Here is a 12,436-nt window from a genome sequence, read left to right as displayed (position 1 = left end):
GGCTTATGCCTGTAATCCCTTCACTTTGAGAAGCCAAGGGAGGCAGATCACTTGAAGTCAACAGTTCAAGACCGGCCTGGCCAAAACGGAGAAACCTCTTCTCTAATTTAAAAGTATAAAAATTAGCCGGGTGTGGTGGCACTCACATTAAGACCCAGCTACTCTGGAGTCTGTGGTAGGTGAGTTGCTTGAGCTCAGAAGACAGAGGCTGCAGTGAGCTGAGATCAGGCCACTGCAATTTAGCCTGGGGGACAGAGTGAGACTCCGTCTCCAAAATAAATACATAAAATAAAACAAAATAAAATTGAAATACTTTCATATTCCCCTCACCCAGCCCAGTCAATTTTCAGAGTATCTGATAAACCACTTGTTTCCCTATGAGTCAGAGATTTTTTTCTCAGACATTTAAGTTTTCTAATGTGCAACTTCATAAAATGTCTCATTTTTACTGTCAATGTTTTCTTTATTGTTGTGAAATGTGAACTTTGCGATTCTGTGAGGAAGACAGAATTCTGAAACGCCCCCTGCATTTCCCGCCCCCCCAGAGCCTAGCCCTGCCTCTGCCCTTCCCTTGGGTGTGGACGGAACCTTGAATTGAGGAGTCCGCCCAAACCCCTGATTAGATTAGGAATACCCTGAAACAATAGCTGTTAAGGGCTGGGTCTAATTCAATCATCTGAGCTCTTTATAAGGGACTGAACCTCCCTGAGATTCCTTCCCCTGTGGGTGATTCCTCAGCTGGTGGCAGACCCAGGGAGCTGCACGCCCAGACCTGGGCAACACTGTGGAGCTCAGAGCATCCTCCGGCAGCTGGCAGACAAACAAGTGGGCCTGGGTTTCACACCCTGAGGCATGGAATCCTGCCACGACTCGAATCAGATCGAAGCCAGACCCTCTCAGGTGAAGGCAACCCACCAGACAGACCCATCCTGGAGGTCCCTCTGTGACTCTGAGCAGGAGGCAGTCACTTGGCCTAGTAGAACTTCTGACCGTGAGCTGGGGTTTGTTTCAATACCCAAAATTTGTGAGAATTTATTCTGCATTGATCTAAAACTAATACTCTCCATCCACAGTTTTCCACTGTGGAAGTGGAAAACCAGTGTGTGTGTTGGTGTGGAAGGGGAGGCGGGAGCTGTGTCCAGGTGGCTAAACTATGGCTGCCAGAAACATAGCAGCCAAACTTTGAAAGTTCTCGGCTGTGGGTTGGCGGGCCAGTGGGATGGGAGATGAGGAAGAAGACTCCACCTTTGAGGAAGGAAATGAAGAAATTGGAGGAGGTGCAGAAGGTGGACAGGGTAAAAGAAAGAGACCTTTTTCTAAAGAATTGCGATGTATGATGTGGCTTCGGGGATGACCAGAATCCTTATACTGAGTCAGTGGATATTCTTGAAGATCTTGTCATAAAGTTTATCACTGAAATGACTCACAAGGCAATGTCAATTGGGAGACAAGGTCGAGTACAAGTTGAAGATATCGTCTTCTTGTATGCCTATGTCCGGGTTTCAGAAAGTGAAGCCTCCAGAGATGTTTCCCAGTTGTCGTCCTGTGAGTTCTTCACGCTCATATCTATTTCTGTGACTCCTCACAGAAACAGTTAAACGCTTCTCCAAACCGCAGAAATAAAAATCACATCACGAAGCGTTTTTTTTTCTCTCCGTTGACCCTTCTCTTATTCCTGCCCACTGTGCTTTACGCCAGCAAGTGACCCTTTCCTGTTTCAGGATGCAACGTAGTATAGATGCATCGTAGAAGTCTAGAGAGCGGCCAATTCCAAAACCACCTTTCCTCACGCCGCCATTTCTAATGAACCTACATGTCGTTTCAAAGGCATGGAGACAGCCTACGGATACTTCAGGTTTGCTACCCACGGTGATATCGCCAGTGCGTCCAGAGACACTGAAATTCAGTTCCAAGCATTGCTTTACAGTACTCCTGATTTTACTCGTTCTACCGATGATCCACTCCGCAAATCAAACCTGGGTACGGAGACGCGGGAGAAGTTATTGAAATATCGGACCAAGTGGGTTCATCGCGAGTGACCAAGTTATTCCATACTCTACCTCTCCGTGCTCTGCTGTACCTTTAGGATGCAAATGAGTAATTCCTCATTATAGAGTAAAGACCTGAGGTTTATTACGGAATCACTGGGAACCTGCCCAGCACAGCTCGCGGATATCCGTGGTGCCTTTCCAGTCTGTTGACCTCTGCCATCTGCCCCCTGAATCAGAGAGTGTAAGCCAAAAGGATCGAAAAGACCCCATTGCTCTGCTCTAATACTGAATGGAGAATGACACGGTCTCTTTCTTCCTGAAGCAGAATATACCCCCATACAAGATAGTTGTATTTCCTCATACCCTCAGCTTTTGCTCTTAAAGTGGGACTTATTGTACATAGAATCTGCCTTTGGGTATTACACAGATTTCTAAACCTTACCAAGAACGGGGAAATTCTGTTTCACACCTCCATATTCTGGCCTTCTTTAGCTTTCCTTTTATTCTGCCAACTTTCTCGTAAAGGCGTACAAGAAGTCAGACCAGGGCGTCTTAGAGACACAAGGAGGGTACAGGCCCTCGGCAGAACTGATGGAGACGGGAGGGCTCCCTCAGGAATTAAAGCGCTTGAGCTCCCAAAAGAAGGAAGCTCCAAGAGACGCATTATCTCCCAGTCTTCAGATTGCTCTCAGCTCCACACACAAGCTTAGAACATTTCTCTTGCCCCTCACAGAACTCAATACGTTGAGTGGGGTCTGAGTAAGGCTGAACTGCTGAAGACAGAAACAAGTTCCCATCAAGGTCTCAGAGGTCAGCTCAGGAGCAGGAACACAGCGTTGTTCTCTCAGAGAGGGAAATTGGATTAGCTGAGTGGGTTCAGTGTCCCTTCGCGTTGTTCGAGTTTTTAATTTTATTTTTTAGTTTTCTTTCCCCTTAAGCTATGGGATACTCGTGCAGAACGTGCAGGTTTGTTACCGAGGAATACACGTGCCACGGCGGTTTGCTGCGCCGATCATCCCACCGTCTGGGCTTTAAGCCCCACCTGCCTTGGGGGTTTGCCCTAGTGCTCCCCTTTCCCTCGCCTCCCACCCCGCGACAGGCCACGGTGTGTGATGTGCCACTTTCTCTGTCCATGTGTTCTCACTGATCAACTCCCGCTTATGAGTGAGAACACGTGGTGTGTGGTTTTCCGTTCCTGTGTTAGTTTGCTGAGAGTGAGGGTCTCCCGTGTCATCCATGTCACCGCAAAGAGCACGAACTCGTTCTTTTTTACGGCTGCATAGTATTCCCTGGTGTATGTACCACACATATTCTTCATCCAGTCTGTCACCGATGGGCGTTTGGGTTGGTTCCAGGTCTTTGCTCTTGTAAACTGTGCCGCAATGAACATAGCTGTGCATGTGTCCTTATGGTAGGATCAATGACGATCCTTTGGGTGTATACCCGGTAACGAGAGAGCTGGGTCCAACGGTATTTCTGCTTCTAGGTCCTTGAGGAATCGCCACACCGTCTTCCACAATGGTTGAACTGATTTGCACTCTCACAGACACTGTAAAAGAGTTTCGGTATCTTCGCAGCCTTGCCAGCATCTGTTGTTTCCCGACTTTTTAAAAATCGCACACGAAATCCTCTCAATACACAATATCACATAGCCACAGCTCTGAAGAAAGAAAACTGTGGAAAGTGGTACCTCTCCAGGAGAAAGCTTTGACAGCTTTCATGGCTGACTGTATTACGCGTTAACGACAATGAGGTGTTACCTGGAGCTTCACTGCTATTGCTATTCCTCAAGTCTATCTCATACTGTACATCTGGAGACTTCCTAGAGAAATGTGGTCTCTGACTGGTGCTGGTAAAGTGGTGACCAGGTAGCTAACAAATAAAGTGACGGTACTTGACTATTTTCCCACCTTTACTGTTTCGCGATGAGCTTAACATCCTCACTGCCTGCCTTTGCCCTCACAAGGAATCAGCATACGCCTCAATAAAGTTTCAGCTAGCTGGCTCCACCATTCCAAGCAGATGCTGTCTAGGGTCTGGTCTCTAGAAGCATAAAGTGCAAAGCTCACAAGTAGAACTGCACGAAAAGTCGTGCCCGTTTAAGCTAGAGAGGCTTAAACGGTCGATTGATGGATTTGTGTTTCCTCTGGAAGAGGGTACGAAGCAGAGCGCTAGTACACATCTATAGGGGAGGAGAGGGCAGGGCATTTATGGATGGCACAGGGCCAGGTGTCTTCAGAGAGGTGCACCAGGGAAGCCTCACTGGGCTCCTGTGGGGCGCCAACGGCCGCGCTCCGGAAGCGCACGTCCAGGATGATGTCCTGCGCGATGTTGCGCGTCAGGCGCTGGAAGGGCAGCTTGAGGAGGAGCGGCTGCGTGGGCGTCTGCCGCTTTCTGAGTTTGCGCAGCGCCAGGCCTGTAGCGGTGAGGCCTCTTGATCCCTCCCGTAGGCGGCGCCCTTTGGCCGGCGGCCGCAGTGGCCGGGCGTCTCCGTGGCGCCGGCCAGGCGGTGGCTTTCCCTGGCCAAAAGGGTGAAACCTGCTCTCTGCTTTAAGAAAGGCAAATTTCTCCTGGCGTGCTGGCGTGCACACTTAGTCCCAGCTACTCTGGAGGCTGAGTCCGGAGAGTGGCTTGGGCCCAGGAGGCAGAGGCTGCAGACAGCTGAGGTCAGGCCACTGCAATCCAGCCTGGGGGACAGAGCGAGACTCTGTCTCCAAAATAAATAAATAAAATGCAATACAATACAATGCAATCAAATACAATAAAATTGAAACAATATTTTCACATTCCCGTCACCCAGCCCAGTCTATTTTCAGAGTATCAGATAAACCACTTGTTTCCCTTTGAGTCAGAGATTTTTTTTCTCTGACGTTTCAGTTTTCTAACGTGCAACTTCATAAAATGTCTCATTTTCACTGTCAGTGTTTTCTTTGTTGTTGTGAAATGTGAACTTTGCGATTCTGTGAGGAAGACAGAATTCTGAAATGCCCCCTGCGTTTACCGCCGCCCCCCAGAGCCTAGCCCTGCCTCTGCCCCTCCCTTGGGTGTGGGCGGAACCTCGAATTGAGGAGCCCGCCCAAACCCCCGATTGGATTAGGAATACCCGGAAAGGATGGCTGTTGAGGGCTGGGTCAACTTCAATCATCTGAGTTGTCTATAAGGGATTGAACCTCCCTGAGGATTCCGTTCCCCTGTGGGTGATTCCTCAGCATTGGCTGGGCAGACCCAGGGAGCTGCACAGCCCAGACCTGGGCAACAACTGTTGGAGCTCAGAGCATCCTCCCGGCAGCTGGCAGAGCAAACAAGTGGGCCTGGGTTTCACCACCCTGAGGCATGGAATCCTGCCACGAGCTCGAATCAGATCGAAGCCAGACCCTCCTCAGGTGAAGGCAACGGCCACGCAGACAGACCCATCCTGGAGGTCCCTCGTGTGACTCTGAGCAGGAGGCAGTCACTTGGCCTAGTAGAACTTCTGACCTGTGAGCTGGGGTTTGTTTGCAATACCCAAAATTTGTGAGAATTTATTCTGCATTGATCTAAAACTAATCTACTCTCCATCCACAAGTTTCTCCACCTGGTGGAAGTGGGAAAATCCAGTGTGTGTGCTTGCGTGTGGGAAGGGGAGGCGGGGAGCTGTGCCCAGTTGTGGCTAAACTACGGCTCGCCGGAAACAGAGCAGCCAAAATCTTCGAAAGCTTCTCAAAATCTCATTTCGGATCCATAATCAAACCACCCCAGCTGGAGCTCCTGCTGCTGCAGCTGCTGTCACGGAGCAGACCTGAATCTCACCCATGGAGATAGGCCGGCAAACAGGTGTGTTTGCTGAGATGTTCGCCACGCCCCAAGGTCTGAAGGGCAGCGACAAGGATGGGCACCCTGAGGACCCGGATGGGCACTTGGAAGAACCCGGGGGTCAGGAAGGTGAGCTGAGCCGTCAGGATGTCATGGACCTCGCAGAAGGTGACGATGAAGCCTCAGCCTCAGCTCCTCCTGCAGCCAAAAGACGGAAAAGGGACACCAAAGGAAGGAAGGACAGGAAGCCCACCGTGTATGCGGAGGAGGCTCAGAGGATGGCAACCCTGCTGTCTGCCATGTCTGAGGAGCAGCTGGCCCGCTACGAAGTGTTTCGCCGGTCAGCTTTCCCAAAAGCACACATTGAAGGTCTGATGCAGTCTATCACTGGCAGATCGGTGCCTGAGAACGTGGCCATTGCCATGGCTGGAATAGCCAAGGTCTTCATCGGAGAGGTGCTGGAAGAGGCCCTGGACGTGTGTGAGATGTGGGGAGAAACGCCCCCACTGCAGCCCAAGCATTTAAGGGAGGCTGTTCGCAGGTTAAAGCCCAGGGGCCTCTTCCCCAACAGCAACTACAAAAAAATCATGTTCTAAGCCTAAGGCCAGAGGGAGGGGTCTGTTTGTGCAGGCATAAGTACTGCATTCGTCTTCCAGTGACAGGACTGCGTTGGCTGGAGCTTCTGCATCTCAATCTACCCTGGATTTACCCACGATCTTAGTGTCTTCAAATGTCAAGCTGCCTGTACCTGGATGAAGACAGCAGATTGTTTCATAGTAGCCTTGGCTAAATGTTTGGGCCTCCGAGGTGATGTTGAGGCATTTTTGTATGTCTTTCTAGTTGGAAGAAGAAAGGTGCCTGGGCCTTGAGCACCCTGTGGACAGGAAGCTGCATGCGGAGAGGGAAGCACTTTCCACGAGATTTCTGCGGTTTCATGCTGAAGCCTGCTGTTGCCCTGTCTTCGCTTGTATGCTTGTGTCTGGGTTTCAGTAAGTGAAGCCTCCAGAGATGTTTCCCAATTGTTGTCCTGTGTATTCTTCGTGCTCATATGTATTTTTGTGAGTCATCACAAAAACAGTTAAACGCTTTTCCAAACTGAAGAAATAAAAATCACATCACAAAGCATTTTTTTCTCTCAGTTGACTCTTCTCTTATTCCTGCCTACTGTGCTTTACGCCAGCAAGTGATCCTTTCCTGTTTTAGAATGTAACGTAGTATAGATGCATCGGATAAGTCTAGAGAGCAGCCAATTCCAAAACCATCTTTCCTCACGCCGCCATTTGTAATGAACCTATATGTAGTTTAAAAGGCATAGAGACAGCCTAATGATACTTCAGGTTTGCTACACATGGTGATATCGCCAGTGCTTCCAGAGACACTGAAATTTAGTTCAAAACACTGCTTTACAGTATTCCTGATTTTATTCATTCTACCGATGATCCACTCCGAAAATCAAACCTGAGTACAGAGACATGGGAGAAGTTATTAAAATATCGGACCAAGTGGGTTCATCACCAGTGACAAAGTTATTCCATACTCTACTTGTACATATTCTGCTGTACCTTTATGATGCAAATGAGTAATTTTTCATTACAGAATAAAGACCTGAGATTTATTACGGAATCACTGTGAACGTTCCTAGCACAGCTCACAGATATCTGTGGTGCCATTTCAGTCTGTTTACCTCTGCCATGTGCCCCCTGAATCACAGGGTATAAGCCAAAAGAATCGAAAAGACCCCATTGTTCTGCTCTAATATTGAATGGAGAATAACATGTACTCTTTCTTCCTGAAGCAAAATGTACCCCCAGACAATATAGTTGTATTTCCTCATACACTCAGCTTTTGCTCTTAAAATAGGACTTATTGTACATAGAATCTGCCTTGGGGTATTACACAAATTTCTAAACCTAACCAAGAATGGGGAAATTCTGTTTCATACCTCCATATTCTGGCCTTCTTTAGCTTTCCTTTTATTCTACCAACTTTCTTGTAAAGGCGAACCACAAGTTAGACCAGTGTGTCTTAGAGACACAAGGAGGGTACAGGTTCTCGGCAGAACTGATGGAGACGGGAGGGCTCCCTCAGGAATTAAAGTGCTTGAGCTCCCAAAAGAAGGAAGCTCCAAGAGACTCATTATCTCCCAGTCTTTAGATTGCTCTCAGCTCCACACACAAGCTGAGCACATTTCTCTTGCCCCTCATAGAACTCAATACATTGAGTGGGGTCTGAGTAAGGCTGAACTGCTGAAGACAGAAACAAGTTCCCATCAAGGTCTCAGAGGTCAGCTCAGGAGCAGGAACACAGCGTTGTTTTCTCAGAGAGGAAAATTGGATTAGCTGAGTGGGTTCAGTGTCCCTACGCATTGTTTTTTTTGTTTTGTTTTGTTTTTTTCCCTTAAGCTATGGGATACCTGTGCAGAACGTGCAGGTTTGTTACGGAGGTATACACGTGCCATAGCGGTTTGCTGCACCAATCAACCCACCATCTGGGCTTGAAGCCCCACATGCTTTGCGTGTTTGTCCCAGTGCTCTCCTTTCCCTTACCTCCCACCCCGTGACAGGCCACAGTGTGTGACGTTCCACTTTCTCTGTCCATGTGTTCTCATTGATCAACTCCCACTTATGAGTGAGAACATGTGGTGTTTGGTTTTCCTTTCCTGTGTTAGTTTGCTGAGAATGATGGTCCCCAGTGTCATCCATGTCACTGCAAAGAACAGGAACTCATTCTTTTTCATGGCTGCATAGTATTCCCTGGTGTATATACCACACATATTCTTTATCCAGTCTATCACTGATGGGCATTTTGGTTGGTTCCAGGTCCTTTGCTCTTGTAAACTGTGCCACAATGAACATATCTGTGCATGTGTCCTTATAGTTGGATGAATTATAATCACTTGGGATTATACCCGGTAATAAGATAGCTGGGTCCAATGGTATTTCTGGTTCTAGATCCTTGTGGAATCGCCACACTGTCTTCCACAATGGTTGAACTGATTTACACTCTCACAGACATTGTAAAAGTGTTTCTGTATCTTCACAGCCTTGCCAGCATCTGTTTTTTCCTGACTTTTTAATAATCGCATATGAAATCTTCTCAATATATAATATCATATAGCCACAGCTCTCAAGAAAGAAATCTGTAGAAAGTGTTATCTTTTCAGGAGAAAGCTTTGACAGCTTTCATGGCTGGTTGTATTACACGTTAACAACAATGAGGTTGTTCCTGGAGCTTCACTACTATTCTTAAAGTCTATCTCCTAATGTACATTTGGAGACTGCCTAGAAAATTGTGGTCTCTGACTGGTGCTGCTAAGGTGGTGACAAGATATCTAACAAATAAAGTGACTGTACTTGACTATTTTCCAAAATTTACTATTTTTAGGTAAGCTTAACAGCCTCACTGCCTGCCTTTGCCCTCACAAGTAATTAGCATATGCCTAAATAAAGTTTCAGCTAGCTAGCTCCACTATTCCAAGCAGATACTGTCTAGGGTCTAGTCCTTAGAAGTATAAAGTGCAGAGCTTACAGGTACAACTACACGAAAAATTGTACCCAAGCTAGAAAAGCTTAAATGATCAATTGATGGATTTGTGTTTCCTCTGGAAGAGGGTACAAAGCAGAGCGCTAATACACATATATGGGGGAGAAGAGGGCAGGGCTTTTATGCATGGCACACAGCTAGGTGTCTTCAAAGAGGTGCACCAGGGAAGCCTCACTGGGCTCCTGTAGGGCGCCAATGGCCGCGCTCTGGTAGCGCAGGTCCAGGATGATGTCCTGCGCGATGTTGCGCATCAGGCGCTGGAAGGGCAGGTTGAGGAGGTGCAGCTGCTTGGACTTCTGGTACTTTCTGATTTTGCGGAGTGCCAGGCCTGTAGCGGTGAGACTTCTTGATCCCTCCTGTAGGCGGCGCCCTTTTTCCGGCGGCTACAATGGCCAGAGTCTTCGTGGCGCCTGCCAGGCTGTGGCTTTGCCTGGCCAAAATAATGAAAACTCCTCTCTACTTTAAAGAATACAAATTTCTCCTGGCGTGGTGGCACGCAGAGTTAGTCCCGGCAACTCTGGAGGCTGAGTCAGGAGAGTTGCTTGGGCCCAGGAGGCAGAGGATGCAGTGAGCTGACATCAGGCCACTGCAATCCAGCCTGGGGGACAGAGTGAGACTCTGTCTCAAAAATAAATAAATGCAATGCAATGCAATGCAATACAATACAATTGAAATAATATTTTCATATTCCCGTCACCCAGCCCAGTCTATTTTCAGAGTATCTGATAAACCACTTGTTTCCCTATGAGTTAGAGATTTTTTCTCAGACGTTTAAGTTTTCTAATGTGCAACTTCATAAAAGGTCTCACTTTTACTCTCAATGTTTTCTTTATTGTTGTGAAATGTGAAATTTGCGATTCTGTGAGGAATGCAGAATTCTGAAATGCCCCCGGCATTACCCGCCCCCACAGAGCCGAGCCCTGCCTCTGCCCCTCCCTTGGGTGTGGGCGGAACCTTGAATTGAGGAGCCTGCCCAAACCCCTGATTAGATTAGGAATACCCGGAAACAATAGCTGTTAAGGGCTGGGTCTAATTCAATCATCTGAGCTCTTTATAAGGGACTGAACCTCCCTGAGATTCCATTCCCCTGTGGGTGATTCCTCAGCCCTGGATGTGCAGACCCAGGGAGCTGCACGGCCCAGACCTGGGCAACACCTGTAAGAGCTCAGAGCTTCCTCCCGGCAGCTGGCAGAACAAACAAGTGGGCCTGGGTTTCACATAACTCTGGCATTGAATTCTGCCACGAACTCGAATCAGATCGAAGCCAGACCCTTCTCAGGTGAAGGCAACGACCACACAGACAGACCCATCCTGGGTGTCCCTCATGTGACTCTGAGCAGGAGGCAGTCACTTGGCCTAGTAGAACTTCTGACCTGTGAGCTGGGGTTTGTTTTCAATATCCAAAATTTGTGAGAATTTATTCTGCCTTGATCTAAAACTAACATACTCTCCATCCTCAAGTTTCTCCATATTGTGGAAGTGATAAAAACCAGTGTGTGTGTTTGTGTGTGGGAAGGGGAGGCAGGGAGCTGTGTCCAGTTGTGGCTAAACTATGGCTCGCCAGAAACATAGCAGCCAAAATCTTTGAAAGTTTCTCGGCTGTGGGTTGACAGGCCAGTTAGATGGCAGATGAGGAAGAAGACCCCACCTTTGAGGAAGGAAATGAAGGAATTGGAGGAGGTGCAGAAGGTGGACAGTGTAAACGAAAGAGACTTTTTTCTAAAGAATTGCGATGTATGATGTATGGCTTTGGGGATAACCAGAATCCTTATACTGAGTCAGTGGATATTCTTGAAGATCTTGTCATAAAGTTTATTACTGAAATGACTCACTAGGAAATGTCAATTGGAAGACAAGGTCGAGTACAAGTTGAAGATATCATCTTCTTGATTCGAAAGGACCCAAGGAAGTTTGCCAGGGTTAAAGACTTGCTTACTATGAATGAAGAATTGAAACGAGCTAGAAAAGCATTTCATGAAGCAAATTATGGATCTTGATAGTTTTTGTAGTTTCTGAAAATTACCACCTGGGGAAACCATAAATAATATTTGTATATTTTCTAAAGTAAGGTTCTGATATCTTGCCATGTAAATGAAAGATGGAGAAACACAAAGTTTTCAGCCTTTATTTTTATGTCTTTGATTTCAGAGTGATATTGTTGCATGTAATTGCCTGCCTTTGTATTACCATACTTGAATTACTTACTGGGTTTTAATGACCACACATAAGTCAAAGTACCTTGCAAACCGTGTCGTTCCTTCTGACTTTTGACTGTCTAAAGGATAAAGTAGTATTTGTGTGTTAGGTATGTTTATGCCCTTGTAACCTTGTAAGCTACACTGTAGCTTTTTTTTTTTTTTGAGACGGAGTCTCTCTGTGTCACCAGGCTGGGGTGCAGTGGTGTGATCTCGGTTCACTGTGGGCTCCGCCTCCCAGGTTCGGGTGATTCTCCTTCCTCGGCCTCTCGAGTGGCTGAGAAGTGCAGGCGCCTGCCACCATGCCTGGCTAACTTTTTGTATTTTTGGTGGTGACGGGGTTTTGCCATGTTGGCCAGGATGGTTTTGATCTCTTAACCTCGTGATCCGCCTGCCTCGGCCTCCCAGGGTGCTGAGATTGCAGGCGTGAGCCACCGCGCCTGGCGTACTGTAGCTATTTAATATGTGAAATCTAAATGGCATTTTTGACTTGACAGCTCAGACTTGTACTTCATGAATTCAGAAGTTTTTAGACAACAACTAGTTTATTGTCTAGTTCATTATTAAAGAGAATGAACTAGGCCGGGCGTGGTGGCTCATGCCTGTAATCCCAGCACTTTGGGAGGCTGAGGCGGGCGGATCAAGAAGTCAAGAGATCGAGACCATCCTGGCTAACACGGTGAAAACCCGTCTCTACTAAAAATACAAAAAATTAGCCGGGCGCAGTGGCGGGTGCCTGTAGTCCCAGCTACTTGGGAGGCTGAGGCCGGAGAATGGCGTAACCCGGGAGGCGGAGCTTGCAGGGAGCCGAGATCGCAGCACTGCACTCCAGCCTGGGCGGCAGAGCGAGACTCCGTCTCAAAACAAACAAACAAACAAAAAAATAGAAAGCAAGTTTCACGTTGCTTTCACAAT

General features: G+C 47.5%; 2 pseudogenes; one reads left to right on the top strand and one right to left on the bottom strand.

Moving 5' to 3' along the window:
- Positions 1 to 9,463: 9,463 nt before the first annotated feature.
- LOC115833690 lies at positions 9,464 to 10,796 on the bottom strand (annotated as a pseudogene).
- Positions 10,797 to 10,948: 152 nt separating this feature from the next.
- LOC100597094 lies at positions 10,949 to 11,323 on the top strand (annotated as a pseudogene).
- The last annotated feature ends 1,113 nt before the right edge of the window (positions 11,324 to 12,436 follow it).

The sequence above is a fragment of the Nomascus leucogenys genome, unplaced genomic scaffold (genome assembly GCF_006542625.1).
Source record: "Nomascus leucogenys isolate Asia unplaced genomic scaffold, Asia_NLE_v1 Super-Scaffold_638, whole genome shotgun sequence".
In the NCBI taxonomy this organism is placed as follows: domain Eukaryota; kingdom Metazoa; phylum Chordata; class Mammalia; order Primates; family Hylobatidae; genus Nomascus; species Nomascus leucogenys.
This window is presented reverse-complemented; position numbering and strand designations above follow the sequence as displayed.